This window comes from Phalacrocorax aristotelis, chromosome 1 (genome assembly GCF_949628215.1).
Source record: "Phalacrocorax aristotelis chromosome 1, bGulAri2.1, whole genome shotgun sequence".
Taxonomy (NCBI): domain Eukaryota; kingdom Metazoa; phylum Chordata; class Aves; order Suliformes; family Phalacrocoracidae; genus Phalacrocorax; species Phalacrocorax aristotelis.
Genome location: NC_134276.1, coordinates 154,125,841 through 154,144,373, shown reverse-complemented (window position 1 = coordinate 154,144,373; position 18,533 = coordinate 154,125,841). Strand labels below are relative to the sequence as shown.

General features: G+C 39.8%; 1 protein-coding gene across 10 annotated transcripts in view; it reads right to left on the bottom strand.

Annotated features, from left to right (window-relative positions):
- Positions 1-18,533, bottom strand: part of CHRM2 (cholinergic receptor muscarinic 2) — a 105,408-nt gene that overhangs the window by 12,553 nt on the left and 74,322 nt on the right. For 3 of the 10 annotated variants that reach the window (XM_075116829.1, XM_075116847.1, XM_075116855.1), the window contains one exon: positions 972-1,086. The exons of the other annotated variants lie outside the window; for them this stretch is intronic. The gene's annotated coding sequence lies outside the window, so the exon portion shown is untranslated. The remainder of the gene's footprint in view (positions 1-971; positions 1,087-18,533) is intronic. 10 annotated transcript variants of the gene reach the window in all.

The following is an 18,533-nucleotide window of genomic DNA, read 5'->3' as shown; positions in this document are numbered from 1 at the left end:
CCCTTTGGTGCGGTGAATCTTGTAACAATTACTGTAGTTTTAGGTTTAGAATATATTTCCAATATCTGTCACAAAACAGTCTATGGAAACTATGTGGAAACTATGGAAATGTTGTGTATAATGAAAAAAAAAAAAAGCCATGCCTGTCAAAGCTCGTTAGACAAATCCTTCCTCTCTATTGTGCATATTGCCAAGTTAAATATGGTAAGGATTTAATCGATGCTTTGAATCCTCTGAAACCACACAAAGGTCAAAACATGAAAGAGGAAACAAACGGTCTACACCTGAAAGTTATATATGTGATTTAAATGGGATTACCCAGGAACTTATGTGCATTGTTATTCTGAGCACTTTTCAGAATTCGGCTCTCAAACAAAAATAAAATATACTTTTGAAACTTCTCCTCTTTGATCTAGTTCCTCTCCAGTCCAAACCTATGTAAATTGAAAGCCACAGCGTGAAAAAAAAAAAGAGAGAAACAAATCCCTCAAAGCCTGTGACAAATATGTTAGGCATTTTAGTCAGAATTTATTACAGACTTAAGAGACATTATAGATACAGTCTGGGCTTTTGATAAAAAATACATTTCAGAAAATTCCCAAATATTAGAAGACAAAAATCTTCACCACATGGGTTACCTTCTACAACACATTTGAAACTAGAAATATCTTTGCAAAGTGTTACTGCCTTGGTGTGGTTCATTCTTCTCGTTTTCATGCACTTTTATTTTCCTCACTCAACACATGTCCTACAAAAAAAGGTATTATGTGGGCCTGTCTGGATATACTTTTCCCCATCTCATCATGAAGGGTGCCTAAGGGCAAAATAAACAATTTCTGCACATTTCTTGAAACAACAAGTAGATCAGAGTTGTAGAGCATTAACAAAAGCAGACTAACACTGTGTCACTCACAACAATTGAAATAAAGCAAAAATAAAAATACTCCCCCAAAAGCAGTAGGGAACTGTACATGAGTAGGTGGCAGAGCTGGCATCAACACTGCCACCTCAGTGCTATTGTTATGGTCTGAGGATTAGTGCAGCTATTAACTACGTCTTGCTCACTGCTGTTCTGATAGTCTGAAACTGCAAATATAGTGCCATGAGCCCAAAATCACAGAATCATAGAATCAAAATCACAGAATCACAGAATCATTTAGGCTAGAAAAGACCTTTAAGATATTTGAGTCCAACTGTTAACCTAGCACTGCCAAGTCCACCACTAAACCATGTCCCTAAGTACCACACCCACATGTCTTTTAAATACTTCCAGGGATGATGACCCAACCACTTCCCATTTTAGCTCCTGAACTAGAGGAGATAACTTCACTCAGGAGCCTCCTTATTCTTACTAGGATTGTATATAAAGAACCCTTGGTCCCAAACTAGTGAGCCACTAGCTAAGCCTTTTGGCAAAGTTACAACAAGGTTTTTCTCTGCACTCTGGTGGACCCATATGACATGGTTGCCTGTATGGTAAAGGTGACTGAAACAAAGGTCCACATTATTCCCTCTGAGTCCTACCTGCAATACTGTGCACTTCAGCTTGTCAGAGGTGCATGCACACTGGAGGGAATTTGCAGAATGGCAATTGAAAAGGTGTAGTGTTTCACCACTATATTTCAGGCAAGGTAAATAGTTCAGGACACTTTTGTTATGGAAAGCTAGAATAGAATAACAATATTTTTTTTCCTTTTCAGGTAAGCTGTGAAGCGTGTGCGTGTGTGTGTGTGTGTGTGCGCGCGCGCACGTGCTGTTTCTGGAAATCTAGTTACTAAGATCAAAAGAGTTTTATAACCCAGAAATAAGAGAATAAACTAATATTTGGTCTATGGAGTATGAAAGGCAAATGGAGCTCTTACTGAAGCATCCTACAGTTCTCTCTAGAGGGTTGAGTTAAATGGGTAGGATCTCCATCTAGAGGCACAAAAAGGTAGCTACCACATAAAGTAGTCATTTCCAGTAGTAGGATGGCTTCAGTATGTGCTGGAAATTTAGATGCAATTTAAGTATCTCTCTGGTGAAGAAGCTCCATATTTTATTACATTTTATATTCTATTTTAATTAAGGAGCAGGTATATAATTTGATGAAATTCGGAAACCATTACAGTCAGATATTCTTGTAGCAAACAGTCTGAATACTGAGGTTTAATTAGAGTTGGGTAGCCACTACACAGACACACATGTTCAGGCTGAGTTTACTCCTCTGGTCACTGCAACCAGTATTATTTAGTCGTCACTTTAGGCATCATCCAACTCAAAGTGTTGTTTCAGAGCCGGCTGTAAATGGGTCAGAAGAGTCAGTGGTATCATCAGAAGGGACTAGCTCATGCCACAAACATATTTCATCAGTGAACCTATGCTGATTTCCACTTTCAGGGGTTACAGGCTAGCTAGAAAAGGGACATCAAAACTACAGATTTCAGTTTTCCCTCATGTTGCACCACTGTTGTTGGAAGTTGACTGAAGCTCCTCACACCAGTCAACCCCAGCAAGATGAGTTTTATCTGACTATAACTATCTTCTTCAAGCACTTTAGATAAAATACTTATACCACAACTCAGCCTAAAATTATACCTATCCTCAGCCCTGAGAAAGCTTCCCGCAGCAGAAGAGTTATTTAAGCTTCTGTTAAGGTTGAATTGAAGATCATTAGATTCCAAGATATGTTCTCTGAGGGAACAATGCCTTGATAGGCAAGTACTCCCTCTGTAGCCTGGCATGAATTGGAGACACAGTACTTCATTAGCCTCATATCAGTTACTATGCCTGTGCTATTAAATAAAAAACCTTATAAGAACTACTTCAAGTCCCTGGCTGACAAGTGGCAAAGCTAGGGAAAAAGGAGAGGGTTCAGAAGGCTGACTGAAACCAGCTCACAATTTGTTCTGAATACATGGAGCTAATGCATAACAGAAATGCACCTCTTACTTAAAACATGTACAGGTAGATCAAAAAAAAAAAAAAAGCCCCACAAAAAACCCAACCCAAAATAAAAATATCAAACAAAAAACCAAACCCACACTCTTTCTATTTTTTCCTGGTTTAAATTATTTTTTTCTGTCAAAGTCTGAAGGAAGATTGGTGATGAAATAACAGAGAACTATGATACAGGGGGTGTGTGTCTCTCAAAGAACTGCTGATTAACCCCTTCCACCTGCCAGTGAGTCCAGGAAAGGTGCTGTGATATTTCAGTGAACCTCTGCAAATCCCTCCACGTCAAGGAGGTCCTTTTGGGACTGTGAATAAACCCATGGAGACTCTCACTCTTCCTTGGAGATTTTGCAGCCTTCAGTAGTGTCTCTGACAAGAATATTAACATACTGAGGGCCCGAAGGGATTCTTACTGAAGATAATGAAAACCTTTCCTTTTCTCTTGGTTGGAAATGGTGTTAGTACATTGCTTTTATCAGTGATTTCCTTATTAGCTCACTTATGATCTAGCAGACTCACTTGTGATACCTCTAGATGATCCTCAAACTTGTTTTGGAAAGTACCCAATTTCTTTACTCAGCAAATGCTTTTAAAATTCTTGTAAGTCCATTGTGGTCACTCTTACATGAAGTTCTCAAAAGCTTGAAAATCTCATCTGTTCTGCTTCTGTGTCCACTAATCTTGGGGATTTGTACACATCTTCCATTTTACTTAACAGCTTATGTAAGATGTAGATTAAAAGCTGACAGAAGAAAGCTGAGTCAGATATAAAAGGAGTTGGCTCAAATTCTCTGCAAGAATTTAAGCATATATTGAACTCAAGTTCAAACTTGTTTCTAAAAGGGCAGCTAAATCTTTTTTTTTTTTGCTTGCATTTCTGCAGACCACGTTTAAAACGGTGACAGTGAAATAGTAAAAGAACCTAATTAGCTCTTTTTACTTACCAGAAAGGAGTGGTAACTAAATTCCCAAATCAGAATCCATATTTCCAAGCCCGTTCTGCAGTCTGAAAGAAGACTGTTTGTGAAAGATGGAAAGGTGCTAACAATACTTAACAAAATGTTCGTAAAATGTCTGAAAATCTCAAACGAAGTGTTTGCTACAGCTAATTATAAACATGTTGATCACACCTATGAATGTTTACTGTGAACCTGCATGATCATCTCCCCTTTTGTGGACAGAGAACCTCAAAGATTACATATTCTTTGCCAAAGGAAGGAAATATTTATTTAACAGTTTTTCTGCAGCATTTATGTTCACAGTTGCTACATTATTACAGGCTCTCTAAGTCTCTGACTGTGTTGAGTTTCACTAAATGGCTGCTACCTACTTTAAATACATAGGCAGTAGCTGCAGACTAATTGCATTTTTCTTTTTTACAGGTTTAAGAAATCCATGTCTAATTCTGGCTCTAACACATGGCTTTAGATATTGGTCTCAACATGCTGCAGTTACACGTAACACGGTAAAATACCTTAGCTCTGCATATGAATAATTCAGCAGGGCATTAAAAGAAGTCTCTATCCTATGTTAAAAAGTAATGTAATGGTTAACGTTATTGTTACATATTGCAATAATGTAACATGGTACAAAAATTGTACATCATTGTGTACAAATTGCAACAAAAAGTACCCCAACATGGCAAAAAAATTGTCCAACATTGCACTAATGTTAATGTTAAGTACTAAACAACAAGGTTAACTTAGTAACAGGAAACTGGTGGACTTGACTCTCATTGTGTACCTTCTGTTAAAAATATATTCAGCATCACTGGGCCAGGAAGACTAAAATGAACACGCAAATATTCTCAAGCATGCTGCTCATTTTGATTTTTAAAGAGACATTGCAAAGTTGTTCACAAACCTTGACCTTTTGCATATTTGAAGAAGAAAATAATGGGAACATTTGAAATGCAAGATTTCAAAAGTGCTAAATGGGATTATTTGAAATCAAAACTATTAAAAGTAACACGTGACAGAGAAGATCAGGCGATTATTGTATGCATGGATCTGCACTGCGAGGCATGAAAAGCCTACACAGAATACTGTCCCTAGGTGCAATGTTCAGCTCATCTTCTCCCTCATGGGAGCCAGTTTACTATGATTACTAAACACAAAACCATATGCCCCTGTCAGAGGAACTGCTTGGACACGGGTGTGTAGGGAAAATACCGTTACCCCACGCGGGGTTTTGCAAACTGATCCTGTCACTTTAGCAACGAACTCTTATGAGATACAGAGTTTCTGCAGGGTGATAGTGATGAATATACCTGATGCCCCTTGCACTTTCCATTCTAGATTTTGATCTGAAAGATTAATTGAAAGATTTTGAGCCAAATAGGTTGATTTTGAAATTCAGGCTTCTAGAGACTGTGCCATTATAGTTTACTGCATGGGAACCTCTTTCACAGCAGAAGCACCACATCAGCTTCACCTAGACTGTTGCTAGAATGACTTGACTTGCATGAAGTCAGTTGCTCTCCCATTTCTGGTATTGAAGATCTCGAACTGCTTTCATTAATATCCTGAAATTCCATAACTATTTTGTAGATGAGTTTGGCAGGCTCAGCTGTTATTGTCTGCAAGTTTGCTCTTTCTCCGTCCTCATCTCAGACCACTTTTCCACAGCAAACATGTCTGGGGAGGAGAAGACTACTAACTAATACATTTTGTTTCCTGAGGTTTTGCTTTATCCTCATCTTCTGCAGGGTCACCTACATGGTCCAGTTCTCTCAATCTAATTCCATCTTTACTTAACAACTCTTTAAATTGGGACTTGATAGTGAAGTAAACTTATGGGAAGTGAAATACTACCTAGATAAGAATACTATCTAGTAATGTACTTAGGAAACAATCTCCTCCATCAAACTGCTGAGTCCCTGGGGTGTCATGTCTGAGATTAAATCCCTCCCACTGTGCCATACAACAGTAGCTGAATCACTCAGCAGTGATTGCTGCATTGCGATGTGCCTCCATGCCGCACAAACCTGTTTGATGGACACCAGTGCATGCCTAAAGAAAGACATATCAGGAGGTGTGGGGCAAGAGAAAAGAGAAAATAAATGGGTTGAAAGCAAGAGGAAGGAAATGGCAACAAGGCTGAGGTGTAAGTGAAAAAGAAAGGAAGTTAATGAGGAGCAAGCAAGAAAGAGTGACTGCAAGAGAAACAAAGAGTTCTGCAAGAACATTCACCTGGGATCTTTGAAAATTATGAATGAATTTCTACAGCCTATGGATGAAAAGACTGTTTATATGGTTTGCAATTCTCCTGACACTTCATATTTTTCAATGAAATATTTTTTGTCTTTTCTGTTAGAACTGAATAACAACATGAATATTTTTTAAAAATTTATTTGAACACTGGTACTCTTTTTTACTCTTCACCTCCCTTCTCCCCAGCAGAAAAGAAATAAAATAAACAAGCACATGAGCAAAAGCTCCTAAATAAAATCCCTTCAATTCTATTTATTGAACCAGGCCAATTTTCATTGTTTTTTGAACTGCTTCTTTGAAACAGTGGAACATTTAAAACAATAGGAAAATAATTTACTAATATTTTCAGGCATTGCAAAAAAATCTTATGTTTAATTGCCATCCCTTATTGCCTGTTTTCAGCAGAAATTCCGCACTGAGCCTAGTTTCAGTACCTGTCTGCAGTATCCCACACCAGCCCACGGAGAGATCAGCTAGCATTCCTTCATGTCTTGAGCATTGAGCAGTATTGTTGAAGCAGTGAAGTGACTTGAAGATATGAAATCTCACCTCCAATAGTCATTCAAACATTTAATTTCCTAAATTCTGCTGCCATAAACAGAGACTTGGCCTCCATAACCACTTTGTAGAAGAGAACAGAAATTATTTTTTTAAAAAGTTACCCTCTTTCTTTCATGAGGAATTCCAGTGTATTCAATTTCCTTTAGAGATGATTTTTTTCCCTTGTAGATTGCTTTTGTTGTTTCCTGTGCTATTATTTATATTGTGGACGTGAACTTATTTCCCTTTTGTCCTATCATTCTTTTCTTGCTCAGTTCTACAGCAAAACCATGACTTTGGGTCTGGGACCACTAGGAATCAGTTCCATGATGGGACTGCCTCCAAAAGGCATGGGATTCAGATAATCAAGCAGGATTCAGATGTATGTCTCCAGGTAAAGCTGGCATTTCCTGTAGGGTTTCTGTATTCCTGCTTGTGATCCCTGGGGAATGTGAGTAGTGCAAAAAGGCAATGGAAGGAAATTACATAAAGTAAGCAACAAAGAGAAACGGTGACTGAACTCCGGGGACCCCTGGAGCCTGGTGTCCAGCACACCATGTCCCTGCTATCTCAGCTGAACAGGCAGAGGCACAGCCCAGCTCTGTGAAATAGCCACAGCTCTCCATGAAGTCATGTCCCAGGAATTTGAGTTGTCTTAGCATCATTTTTTCCCCACTCCTGGTTGTATTACTAAGTGCTGCCTCTGCATCTCCTCTCCTTAATGGCAATGCTGCTCCCTCACATCTCTGCAGCAGCTCTGCTTTAGGGAGAAACAGGGTCTGATCTGTAACCTTGTAGCCTGTGGGTCTAGGACAGACCCATATCACTCTTCTCATTTATTCCCTTTTTATTTTCCCTTGTTGCCTAGCGCAGTACCTGATTACCCTTCAGCCTCTCTGGTCTTTCTCGTATTGTTCTCCACCTCTCTGCTGTTCAGATCAGTCTTCTGGCTACCATTTTCCTTAGGTTGCACTGTCTTGTTTTTCTCATCCTCTGGTTTAACTGTTACTTCCTTTGCTGGCAGTGCTCAGTTCCCATTTCTCTGAGCACTTTGAAATGCAGAAAGCCAAAAAAGATTAATGCAGTCTCATATAACCCTCCTAGAGGGACTAGCAAGAAGCGATGCTGTAGTGAATGACACACTACGGCACTGCCCTCTGTCTTGATATTAATATTGGGTGAGACTGATCAGTGGCTTTACCAGTCAACTTATAGAAATAGTCCTAACCTTCACCAGCTTTTCTCTGAAGTTTGTAAGAAACTGATACATTGGTACTGACTGTTCCAAAAACCATGACAGCCAGTTTTGCTCCCTGTTTGAGAACTGTCAGCGGGGCAGCATGTCCTTTATATAATATCCTTTATGTATGAGAAGTAATGAAAGTTGTTTTGGCTGAGAAATGCAGAAGACCTGGGATTGGAGAACTGGGAGACATAACCAGTCAAGACCGAGGTGTCCTGCAGATCTGTGTGTTTGATTATGAAGTGAATCAGATCTATCTGAGCAGGAATAGTTTTTAGTAAGTATGAAAGTGGTGTATTGTGAAGGGACTTTGAAGGGATGACCTTACAGCAGCAGAGAAGTGGCAGTATATTTTTAACAATCGGAAAGTACCCAGTGCCAGCAGAGTGCTAACAGGGCTGAGTGGAACAGAAAATGGTAACTATACCTAATTTAGGCACATATAATAAATAATTATATTATATAGAGAATGTATGTGTGTGTTCAATTATTTCTTCTTAAGCAAATTACACCAACATAGTTACTGCACACAGTAGCAGTGAAACCCCTGAAGTGGAACGGTAGAATCAGAATGGGAGAAATGATTTTCCATTGCTGAAGCTTTTGGTTCTCTGCAGCTCCCAGAGTTTGAGGCTGAACAAAACCTCAATAACGCCACGCTGATATGTATATGTCGTGTACCCCAGTCATATGTGCCTTATGATACTCTTTGAGAAGTCTAAGGCTCAAAGGCACATTTCACAGCTCCTTGCTCTCAGTCATTCACACTATAAGCCTGTGACTTCAAAGGGACATCTAAAGGAAATGTTTGGAGGAAAAAAAAAAAGAGAGAAAGATTGTCTGCTTGCCCCCTTTTATTTTCTGCTCATGATATAACAGACTTAAGATACTTGGGTATAACTGCTTCTCAGTGGGTTATTTTTTCCTTCTTACTTTACAAAGACCACAAAAAGAAATTGGACGTAAGGAAGAAAACAGCTGTGTGATCCCAATCCAGGTGCTGTCATCTTAGAGTGGGCTTGATGGAGTGCAGGCAAGTGACTTTCTATCTCTAAGCAGGCTCCTTGGGTTGAGCTGGAATGGTGACCAAGATAGTGACTCTCTGATTTTTCATATCAGAACTTTCAGTAGTAGCATATGCAAAAGCATATACTGCTCCCTGCTGCATATCCAATCATAAAATAAGTGAGAAAAGTCTCTGAGGGTTGGTGGTGCCCTTCCAGGCTATAGGCAAGAGCACTAAAATGATGTTTTCTCTTGTTTCTGAATCAAATGATGTTCAGCTCTAAATTCAGTTAGTTTCAAGGCTTTAAACTTGTTATCCGTAACATCAATGTCCTCCATAGAAATTAAGTCCTAAAAGGCTTTCATAAAGTATTTGAAGTGTATCGTTTTTTTGGGGGTGGTGGTGCATAAAACTATATGTAAAGTAGAATTAAATTCTTTTTAAATTTTTAATGAGTCAATTTGGGACCTTTTTGTTTTAGTCTGTGATATGCTATGGAATCACATTGAATGGCTGATGCACTGAACGACACTGGTTAAAATGCAGACACTCTTGTTTGTAGAAAGACATAATGGAGGGATTTACAGGCAGGTTAATATTTAACCTCTTAATCTTTTTAATGTTATGGTTGGAAATGCCCTTTAAATTTAATTATCTGCTTCTTTACTTTTACTACTTTGCAAATGAGTATTTAAAAATGTCAGTCATCTCTCTTTCCAGAGATGTATAATAATTTTGTATCTACTCATAATGATGCTGGTCATCCTAAGCAAATGCCACTCAACCCATCATGCCACTGACAGCATCATTTATTGTCTTCTTAATTGTCTGAGGTTTGCATATCTTGGACCATGTACTTCAAGGGATAGTGTGCTTTCCCTTTTACCCCACCAGATGTTAGAAGAGTTTCAAATCTTAATAGGTTGTGGTTTCACATCTAAATGAAGAGCCTTTTAGTAATCCACATAGTAAAAATCCCAATAACTAATTGGGGATGGGTGGCATTGTCCTGAGAAAAGAATTATTCCAGAAAAAGGTCTAAATTATTAATGTTAAGACAAATAGAAAATAAATCTCAGGAAGTAACTTAGTACGGAGTCTACATAAGATGCAAACTATGTCAGTACATTATCTACACTTTCATAACAGTTTCTCAAAATTTGGAAGAGCAGGCAACAAATTTTTATTATCTTTTTTTTCATGGAGGATATTGTGGGTGTCTACTGTTTTGGAAAACAGTTGCCATCCTGGCTGTCAGGTGCAACAGAAAGTTGATAACGGCACTGGTGTAACTATGTGATAAGGATGGGCCCTGTAGGAATAGATGGGAAGGAAATATTTATCAACACAGTGTCCAGTAGTATCCAACACCCTGCCTCGTAAAATCAGCTAACACTATCCAGTCTGACCACTACCATCAGCTAGGTGGTCAATGGAGAATGACAGCACAATTAGGTCAAAAAAACTGGATATCTTCCCACTTCTTATACACCTGCATACAGTAATAAAAGGCTCCATAGGGACCTGGGAACCCTCTGCTGAGACAAAAAGTGAAGGGTGGTACCATTGCTGCTTCATTTCCATAAACAATCTTGCCTATGCTTCTAAGACCGGCCACAAGGGAAGTGTTGGTTATACACAAGCTGCAGACAGGCAAAGCACAAAAAAATGTAAGGGATGTGGGAAAATACAGGACAATTATTTATTTACATCTTACACAGAACTGTATTAATTCTTTCTTTCATTATCTCCAAGGTGGGTACTGCAAATGCATAATCTATTTAGATCAAAGATAGCACATTTGAATTGCATCACGTGTGCAAAGGAGATCAAGCACCCAAAGGATGGAATTCCTAAATAACACAATTATATCTGGTAATAAGACGAATGTATTTTCTAGCTATTCCTGCTGGGCCTTGTGATTTACTTAATTCTTACCCAATACTTCTGCACAATGAGTTTATAACCAAACATAGTAACACACACAGTTCATAGCTATTTTCAACTACAGCTTTGTCAGAGGGATTAAGAGAACAGAAGTCTTACATTTTTTCTCCCTTGCAGTCTTCGCAGGTGAACGGGGTTTGTTGCTTTACATCAATGGACAGGTTTAGCGCTCCAGATAGTGAGAAACTGATGCAATTTACCTTGAACTAAGCAGACCCAATATGCCTTAAAATCACAAACTTCAAACACGAATAGAAATTTGAGTTTCAGGCATTGTAGCAAAATTCTCATGAACTTGTTGCACTTAGCTTGTGATATCTTTCTGTTCTTTCAATACTGGGAAATAGGGTGACGTTTGAGAACACGTAAATAGTGATCTAGTCTATTCTGATACAAAGAGTGTACTGCTATTTGGCTGAGAATAAAGACAAGGTAGTAAAAAGACAAAAAACTCATAGGTTTCGTAGTTTCTCTTTTGCTGTCTTGTGATGTACATTGTGCTTCTCTGGAGAGAAAGTGTTTGTGTTTGGTCAGTACCTGTGTTTGTTACGGTTTTGAAAGGCTCTGTACAGGAAGTGACAAAAGGGTGTTTGAGATTTTCCTTTTTCTGAAAAGAAAGTTCATAAAGTTGTTTGGAGACTTACAAGCAAACTGATTAATGCAGTAGTATTAATGATGGGTCATAACAAGAAGTTTAGCGGTTCATTTTAAATAAGTGATTGATTGTTTGGAGCTTATATATGACTTTCTTAAGCCTATGAATTCAAGACTGCTCATAAGAATTTGGCATTTCTTATTCCCAGACAGCCAAGACACAGTTTGGGGCTTCCTCTCTTTCATTGCCTTGGAGCCCAGGAAAGGGACAGTGAAAAGTCTCCTGGGAGAAAAGATAAATGAAAACTCCCTCCAGCCTCAAAAGAACATCTTGAACAAGAGCTTGCCATGAAAAGAGTATGTTTGTCTCACCCTACCCAGGCAGGCTAAAACCAGTGTTGAGGTTTAAGAAATGTTTTGAATTTGTATGAAGATTTTTTCTAAATGAGAGAATCAGCCCACATGGTTTTGCCTCAGCAGCCTGAGTGGTTAATGCTGTTCTGACTCTGATGGGACTGTTTCCTTCAGAGTGAGAAGCTGGTGACATAAGGCAACTAACTTGCTAGTGAAATTTCCTTATTTACAGGAGTCCTTTCTGTTTTCCTTGCCAGGGCTGATCACTAACAGACTGTCCCTGACAGGCACCCTGAAGGAGTCTTTGTGTCCCAGAAGCCGCCTCCCTGATTTCCACAAAAATCATGTTGAAGCGATACCCGTCTCCCCCAACCCCAGCCCAGGCACAGCCTCTCATCTCCAGCTCAGGCCTTGAGGCTGCAGCTAAGGAAGTGCCTCACATCATGTATTTTCCCCGGTATACTCTCCAACTGGGAGCTTTGGGGAAGGACTTCACTAACCAAATAGGCTGCTGTGCCCCATCCATTGAGCTTAAAAGATTGTGTCTCATCCTTTTTGGCATTAACATGGTTGATGCTGTCTTTGGGGACAATGAGCATCTGCTGGCTAACAGCTTCTTTTAGGAACTGTTAGATCTTGATACCTTCATTTGGACTAAGCATATTATGGGGAGCCACTGTACAGTTTCACTGAATTTATGAATGTGTTTCAGCTGTGATTGTTTATGAAGCAGCTGGACAGTGTCCAGCACCACAGGGTCCTTACCCTGTCTGAAGACTCCCGCTGTAACCAAGGTATCGATTAGGGTATAATTTTGTCCATAACAGGCAAATCATAAAATCGTAGCAAAGGTATATGGAGAGATCTTCTGGTCTCCAGAAGAGCTGTAAATGTACTTCTCTGAAAGTAGGTTTAATTACAGTTCTTAAAAGCATCCATTACTTGTCTGTTGAGTACTTTTGGCAGATTAGACTTTGTACAGTTTCACTTAGATTATTACTAATATTGGGCAACAGTTAATTTCCAAGTTTTCCCTCACTTCCTATTTTCACTGTGGCAAACATATCAGCTGGACAGAAGAGGAAATTTTAAACAGGTACCTGTGAGGAACTTTCAGTATAACCTGACCAGCACAGCTAGTTAAGCAGCACAGCCCATCTCCTGCTACTTTGAGAATATTCAGAAGATACCTGTGTGCCTTTTTGTTTTGCAGGACACACATAGGAAGTCTGTGAACAAAAAGCAAATGCATCCTGGTGTTAGGTATCTCTGGATCTGCTGTTTCACACAGCGGGAAGGTTCTCTTGTGCATTGTATACCTGATCCTACTCAGCTCAGCTGACACCATCTTAATTCAGTATTGAGTGTTTCCTTCCTTTTATGGATGGGATTTGAGTGTTTTCCTTCCTTCCTTCCTCTTACAACCTGGACCCTGGTGTTTTATTCTTATTGAGTTGTCTTGGTTATCTCCTTTTGTCCTCCTATTTTTATTCAAGGAGCTGTTATATCACCAAGAATGACAGTAGCTTCTTCAGAAAATACAAAAGGTGGTTAAGGCTAATCACTATTCAACCAATTATTTTTCCTGCTTCCTTAAAGGGAACCTGTTCTGCAACAGATAGGTAGAAAATCAAAATCCCACAATACCTGCAAAGTATAATCTCTCTTTCTCCACACATGTGTGTATGGAATGCATATTTATATTGTATTTAGTTTTGTTATTTCCTATCAAGTTTGTCCTTTACTGATATATTTCTCAATATCACTGATCTGTATTGCATTTGTTCCTGTTTATCTGTCTTCTTGTTATGGTATACACAAGGGTTTTGGACAGAACTATGAATATTAGACAAAGTACAGTAAATACAATATAATCCAAATTATATGGGCTAATCAACAATAACTGGTATCTCTGTCAGAAAGCACACACCCGTTGAGTGTGCAGTGTCTCTGATGTCTCTTCCCCTATATTGTTTGGTTTTGAGATTCACAGAATTAATCTGAGCTCCCTCTGTAACTAACAGAGCTATCTATTCATGACAAAAATGCACTGATAATATTTGCTTGTGTTAGATTTACTTCATCTGCTCTGCAAACATTCTACGTTTGTACAGCTTGATATTCTTAAGAATGAAATAAAATGGGAATCACTGGGAGGATATTACAGAATTTTCATGAAGTGAGTTGTGAATTTCCACACACCAGCATTGCCAGTAGAAGCCTTGCTCAGAGAACACTGAGAGCAGGGGTCTACTGTATAGGCTACGTTACCCATCCAAACTCCAATTTTAGAGTCTAAAATCCCATGGCAAATTGCTAATCAATAGTTCAAAAGCCCCATGTATGCCAATGGCAAAACTTCCGTTGCTTTTGGTAGGTTCAGGAATTTTCTGCAAAAAAGGGAAAAAACAGGATTGGTGCCTGGGGACTAGTCCCAGTTCATTGTTTTATTGGATCCAGAGTTATATTCTTCTCTTTCATGCTGTAAACTGTCTGGGGATCATGCTTGCAATTCATCACTTCAGAGAAAAGTCTCTCTACAGTACCCCTTTGTAACGTTCAGGGTATCTGACCAAGCATTTCCTCCTTCTAAAGGACAACACTTCCCTTTTCTCCCCTTAGCACCAGATCACGTAAAACTACCTAAGGGCTGTGACTATTGCCAGGCAGTTGGCACACATATCTGATTGTAAACCAAATTTGCAAAGTATACCATTGGGTTGGGGGTTGGGACCTAATGGGCTTCCCAGTATCCCAGAGCTGTAGATGCAGTCTGCTTTGCAGACTTTTTTCCAGGTGTGTTTACAAACAGTGCTTCTCCACTTTTAAGCTCCTGCTGCAGCTCACCCAACACATTCTGTTCAGAGCCAAATGGATCTCTGTGTATATAATCATTTCACGTTCATGAAGTTACATGGAATCCTTAACTGATAAAAGCACTTTGTAAATGACAGAGTCTAGCAAAAGCATTGTAACAAAGAGCATATTAATAGCATTATGAACAGACACGATAAGCAGCAGAACAACTAAGGAATAAAATCTCATTTTTGTCATTCACCTATTATATGGAAGAGATGTGGATAACAGACATTTCTTTATAAACTGGAATTTTTTTAACTGGAAATTTAAAAACTGAGGAAATAACTGCAGGAAGAAGAGCCACTGGGGTGGTATAGGATGGGATGGGACGGGACGGGACGGGATGGGATGGGATGGGATGGGATGGGATGGGATGGGATGGGATGGGATGGGATGGGATGGGAAGGAGGAGGTCCTGGCAAAGATGGGGTCATCATACTGCAAACAAAAGGAGGGAAAAGAAATTATATGACTGCCATGGACAAGTGCTTTTCTGATAAAGCAAAATAGACCTAAATCATCACTTGTTTTTACTCAGCTCTTGTTACTGAGTGAATAAGACAAAAGAATAAATAAATACCAGCAAAACAAATCAAAATCCCCCACATTTGTTCTCCCACCCCCAAAAAAAAGAATAACAATGTTTTCTGTAATAGGAGCATTAGACATTTCTTTAGCTCCTTTATGCAGCTCCTGTGGTGTAAGGTAATGGAAAAGCTGTCAGGCAGCTGAATATTTTCTCCCTGCTGGAAAATCTCTGGGTGGCTTAGACCCAACATTTAAAGCACTTAAAAATGTGAATAACTTCAAGATACCACAGGTGGCCACATCTAATGTTTTAACACAAAGGGCACTAATTAAAGTCCTCTCTGTAAAAGGAAAGGCAAAAGGCAATGCTATATATATGTTTCCCTCTCAAAAAAAAAATCAATGGAGACTACAGGAAGTTTCTAAGAGAACTGCTGGATGGAAGATTGGTTCTTTCAATTCAGTTACTGAACCCATATAGAGTGGCAGAAGCTGTGCAGTATTCCCAGGGACAACTGGACTCTGCCTGCAAGACTGGGGGTAAAAATCACCACTGGGAGAAACGTGGTGTTTCCTCCTTCAAATCACATTGCTTTATACCCCGATTCTCCAAAGTGTTACCACCATGTTGGCGGTGGGTGTCATCCAATGTACAGTAGCTTTAAATACCTCCTTGTTTCACATGAGCCATGAGACAGAAGGTATGTCAAGGGAGGGCTGTGTCCAGCAGACCAGAAATATCTGTAATCTAGCAAAGATTTCTAATAAAAAATGCTTTTATCTGGTGACTGATGCATCTTGGAAAGTGGTTTGAGAGCAAACTATAGGTCAAAAATCAGTGATAGACGATATACTATTTGATAATCTGAAGTACTTGGCCTCTGAGGAGAGGTTGAGGGAAAAGGGCTTGTTTAGCCTGAGGGAGAGATGCCTTTGGGGTTGCCTGACAGTAACTTGCCCATACCTTCAGGGAAGTTACTGGGAAGATGGAGCCAGTCTTTCTAGAGTGGTGTGTGGTGGGAGGATGAAAGAAAACAGACATAAGGCTTTGATGGGATTTAAGGAAAAATCCTTTCACTATGAGTACACCGAAGTAGTGGACTAGGTTGCCCAGAGATCTTGTACAGGCTCCATCCTTGGAGTTTTTCAAGACACAATGGATAAAACCCTGAGCAACCTGGTCTGAGCTCGACACTGACCCTGCTTTGAACAGGAAGTTGGAGACCTCTTGAAGCTCCTTCCACCTGAACTATTCTGTGCTTCTGTGGTTAAGTGATTCTGTCATATGCCATGAAGTCTGCAGGTGCTATGGACCAGGGAAGTGGGAACACATATCCCTTTTTAAAATGTGAAGTCAGATATTATGAAAGCAACCCACATCATTGTGCAGAAAATAGTCTGGGAGTCTGGCAAAAGCACGCTAGAGAGATAAAGGAATCAGCATAATGTAGATCCTTGGCTTCTTACTCAGAGGTGACACATACAAGTCAAGGTTCCTGCAGCATCTGATCTGCACTAGAATTAACTGCCCCAGGGTTTGCCCAGGGGGAGTCACCAGCCTATAGCCTGCAATGTGGGATGTCTGCTGCTTCCCAGGAGCTGAAGCTGAGATTGCCCCAGAGAATCAGAAAAGGATCCCATCTGCCCTGATTTCTACACCTCTGATCTGTTCATGGCCACCAGTTACCTTCTGCAATCAGTCTGAAAGAAAGGGACCCCAAGGATGGAGAAAGAGCCCATGTAGAATGGTTTAAGGATCACAGATCAGACTCTTACAGTTCTGCTCCACTTCCAGAGTTTTCCTGGTGCAAAGCAAAATGTGAGCAGAGCATCTAGGATACACACAAAGCTGTGTGCTGGTGAAACTCAACCACAAGAGTGTCTCCTCAGGTACGTACCTCAGCTCATGTCTAAGTAAAAGGTCTTTAAGCACAGGTGAATCAGGCCCCGTGCTTGCCCTTAACCCTTATTTCTTTCCTTGCCCTACAATGAACACATATGTGTTGTAATGAAGCAAATTAGAAGATTGCAAGCTCTGCACTGTCTTCGAAACACATGCTAGCTTACATAAAACTAAAGAAAAGGCTGTTTTAGCAGGCCCTTGTAGACCCACAGAATACTAATGAACAGGATCACACAGAGGTAAGCCTTTCCATCTCTATCACGTGATGTATCTTTTTCATCCCTTCCAAATTGCTTTTACCAGCAACAATGACAGCTGTCTATCTCTGGTCCCAAGCATGCAGGTCTTGGAGGACCAGCTGTTTCCTCTCTGAGTATAATAACCGTGACAATGAATGCAGTCTGCAATGATGATTCTGCTTAAATTCATTTTTCCAGTGTAAAGGCTCAGCACAGAAACATCAAGAAGATTAGCAACATACAGTTCAACCACAAAGGCTTGCAGAAAAGTAGACAGGCTCATCGTATTATCATTTCAGCTGTTAACATGGTGGTCCTGATTTTCATCCATCATTGAACAGGATGAGGGTATACAGACTCACTCCATTTGAAGAATAGTCCAAAAACTGATGCTGATGTTTGGTGAATAGTTACCTCCATAATTACACCAGCTCTGCTTACGACCCAGCCAGATTAGCATTCTCATTTTTTTTTGGCTGTTCTAATAGTATCATAAATATACTTTGCAAAATATTTGAGTACAAAAGTACTGGGAGGATGTGTTAGGGCAGAACCATCACACTAGAACTGATGACGATATTGCACAGGGTGACACATAGCTTTGAAGGAACAAGGGTTTTGCAGCAAAAGCAATGACTTAGATTGAACTTCTCCAGAATCAGTGTCTGATCGTGAAAAAAGTGGGCACAGCACATCACCCCTGACATCAAAGGCACCTCAGGCACCCAAATACTGTTGGTTATGGCAATTTGTTTCTCCATTTCATTCTTCTGTCTGTGTGTTTTTTCTCTTTCTCCTGTATCAAGTTTATCTTGCAGCTTAGACCTGAAAGATCCACAAGGCATGGGTGATCTCTCACTCATATTTTAGCAATGCCAGGTACAATAGGTCTTCAAGACACCGGAGCTAGTCTATAACTACACAGCATGCCACAGTTCAAGGTACAGGAGGGGAGCTGGAGGTTTGTTCACTTTTTTACTCGCTTGTTTGTTTGTCTTCAGGTAGGACACCCAGTGAAATGGGCAAAGACTGAGTTTATTTTTAGCTCTGTGCTTCGCTGTTTTTACACAGAGCCTGTGCTTGCTGGGAACTGGTGGGATTTTGGGGCACATGGCTGATGGCAGGCATTTCCATACACACACACAGAGCTTTTGCTAAGGGAAGGCTAGAACAA